General features: G+C 38.6%; 1 protein-coding gene across 2 annotated transcripts in view; it reads left to right on the forward strand.

Moving 5' to 3' along the window:
* The window catches only part of LOC106534024 (synaptic vesicle glycoprotein 2C), a gene marked incomplete at its 3' end in the record, with an annotated part of 85,696 nt that overhangs the window by 13,188 nt on the left and 69,335 nt on the right, over positions 1-3,173 (forward strand). The window contains 1 exon segment of one of the 2 annotated variants that reach the window (XM_014030526.1): positions 469-703. 2 annotated transcript variants of the gene reach the window in all.

A 3,173-nucleotide genomic window follows, 5' to 3' on the forward strand; every position in this document is an offset into this window, starting at 1 on the left:
GTTATCACTTAACCTAACAGTCATGTTTTTGGTCTGTGGGAGGAAGCCAGAGTGCCCAGAGAGAACCCACACATGCACGGAGAGAACATGCAGACTCCACCCAGAAAGGTCCCCGGGCCGAGATTTGAACCAGCGACCTTCTTGCTGAGAGGCATCAGCTCTACTAACTGAGCCACCGTGCTGACCACTCTAAACCATATATATAAAAACAGTAAAATCCCACATACTGGTCAAAAACATCCTAATTTCCAGGAAGGATACCTGGCTGGCACCCCAAATAAATCTAAATAAATAACAACAAAATTATTAAAACCAGAACCGTCACATAAATGATTGGCACCCCAGATGGGACAATTTTTTTTCTCTCTGCTGACTTAATTATTGATTCTTGTCACCAATGTTGGTCACAGTGACTGTCCCTTTAAGAGCTGCCCACACACTCTGTGTGTTCGTTTCACTTGATGGCCAGACCCAAGTGCACAGCAGCCTTCCAGCACCAGCGTATGTTTAAAGTTAAGTTACGAGGAGTTTAATCCCTCTGACAACTTTGTTTTCAATCGTGGAGTTATGGATATACAGTACGTATGCTGAAGCCGAACCAACCGAACCAAAAACAAACAGAAAGTCTGCTGGAACCGACGCCCAAAAAGCTTTGTCTTGTGTCGTTTCCCACAGCAGTAACCTCTCGCCAACAAAACAAAATGTAAGTCTCCTACAAAAAACTAAACTTAAAATTAATGTACAAATAACATAAAACTAAAGAAAATCAATTATTTAGTTTTCTTATAGAAACCACAATCCTAAAACACACCAGTTGCTCTTAACACACTTGACTCAAAAAAGTAAGTCTGTTTCGTCCTGTTTAATCAAATGAAATGACTTGTGAAAAATAGTAATTTTATTCAATTTGTGTGTTTTAGTTCCTGGATGGAGTTCTTTTTTTGTGGGTGTAGTTTTGTTGTATTTTTGTGGGAGTGTTATTTTTTGTGTTAAGTCAATCACCCAACCTTAACCTAGAAGAGTGTTTATTTCACCTCCTGAAGAGGAGACTGAAGGGAGGAACCCCCCCCCCCCCCCACCGAAACAAACTACTGTAACTGAAAGAAGCCATGATAAAAGCCTGAAAAAGCGTCACAAACGAAGAATGCAACAATTTGGGGATGTCGATGGGTCGCAGGCTTGTGGCATTCATTGCAAGCAAGGGTTTTGCCACCAAATATTAGATGGTTAAATGTTTTTTACTTTAAGATTATTTGTTCCTTTACTTTTGCTCACCTAAAAATGTTGTGGTGTAATACAAACGGTGATCTAAATTAAGTTGTTTAACACAACTACATGTAAATACCAGGGGAAAAAAGGCTGCGTAACTTTTGTCTAATGCTCCTCTTTTCATCTTAAACCAAAATGTCTTCAGTGTACAAGAAAACAAGGGAATTTGACTTGCTGTTCCAATACTTTTGAAGGGGACTGTATATGCTATATAAAGCTTTATTTCTGGGAAAGCCTAAACCTCTCTTATGTAACATCTGTACAGCTTGGCATGTACTGTAGCTTTATTCACATGATGCACATGAGTAAATATTCACTGCAGCCATCTGCAGGTACCCCAGAAAGACCGCAGGGCTCTGCACACACCACTTGCATTTACATATTGTCAAATAGTATGTCATATGCAAATTCTTGGCCTTGTCAAAACTTTGTAGGTTTTGCTGTTTGTTGCAATTTATTCTACAAAAATAGTTATAATTTTGCTTTGAGACCATTTCTCATCCTGCAGATCATTTCTCTACAAATACAAAAAATGCACCAATCTGTGTGTGCATGCATGCATGCATCTACTGTATGTGTATGTCTGTGATGGCATGAGGATGCTGCTTAGGGTGCCCCAATGGTGTAGTGCCAGTCAGATGTTTGTGAATGTCAATGTACCAACCTGTGCTGTTGTGCTTCGAAACATTATGCACAGATGTATGTGTAGATTAACAGACTCTGCAAACAGCATCATTCAGACTTTGACCAATCCTGTTCAAAGCTCAGTGAGATTCTTCTCCAGTTTGTGGAATCATTGGCACTTTAGTTTATATGTCAGTGATTGATTATTTCATTATATATTTTTTATATTTTTTATTTTTATTTTTCTTACTTTTTTATTGTTCTTGTTTTGTCTGTTTTTTTATGGACCATAATTGTGTCTAAATAAAGAGATTGATGATGTACGTACGTGTATTTTAGAATGATTAATGAACGTGTCTGGATGGCGTCAGCAGGCCATGAATGCACGACTGTAAAGAAATCATTTCTCCCCTCTGTAGCCTGCTGATTCAGTGCTCACAGGAATTTTGCTGATTGCTAAAATCCCATCAATAGTGTGCTACTCATAACCCTGATCATGACAAGAGGAGAAGGTGTGTGGTACTTCCATTAAAAGGGGCAAAAGCAGCTGTACAGAATATCAGCCTGACTGTTGGATAAAGACCAAAGGCCAAGGCTGGGGCAGGAAGAAGTCACATCTCATGGGAAAATGCTACAGTGGAGTGAAAATGTACTTGTATTTTTTCCAGATGATTTTATGTTTGCTTGTTTGTCATACTTAAATAATTTATATAATCAAAAAATGTTAAAATCAAATGATGATAACCTAGGTAAAAACTAAAAATGCAGTTCTTAAATGAGGAATTTAATAATTATCCAAGCTAATCTGTGCCTGGTGATCTTCAGCAACACATGGGAAGAAACAAAAAGAAAAAATTGTATAGGTCCTCTGGACGGGTTCTTCTCTAATGAAACGTTTCGTCTCTAGAGAGTTTCAGGCGAAATTCAGGCTTTTATGCACTGCTTCCATGTGACTGATACTCACATCACGTGGCTATCGTTGACACCTAATTAACACCTATTGTGTGACCCCAATAGGTGTTTTTTTAAATCATCCTATAGGCCCTGACATGTTAGATAAATTTGAAAATGAGGTTTTTAAAATATCTGTAAGACGAAAAAAATCCGTGAGATTGCTCTATACGTCCGTATACCTGCAAAATGATGTAAAATCTTTATAACTTACAGACAATCTGTACAAGTTGACGTGTGTGGGTTCGGGCTGAAGCTGCCAGCTGCCTTTCTTTCCCTTCACTACTGCTTTGTGTGTGTGTGTGTGTGTGTGTGTGTGTGTGTGTGTG

Source organism: Austrofundulus limnaeus, unplaced genomic scaffold (genome assembly GCF_001266775.1).
Source record: "Austrofundulus limnaeus strain Quisiro unplaced genomic scaffold, Austrofundulus_limnaeus-1.0 Scaffold1075, whole genome shotgun sequence".
In the NCBI taxonomy this organism is placed as follows: domain Eukaryota; kingdom Metazoa; phylum Chordata; class Actinopteri; order Cyprinodontiformes; family Rivulidae; genus Austrofundulus; species Austrofundulus limnaeus.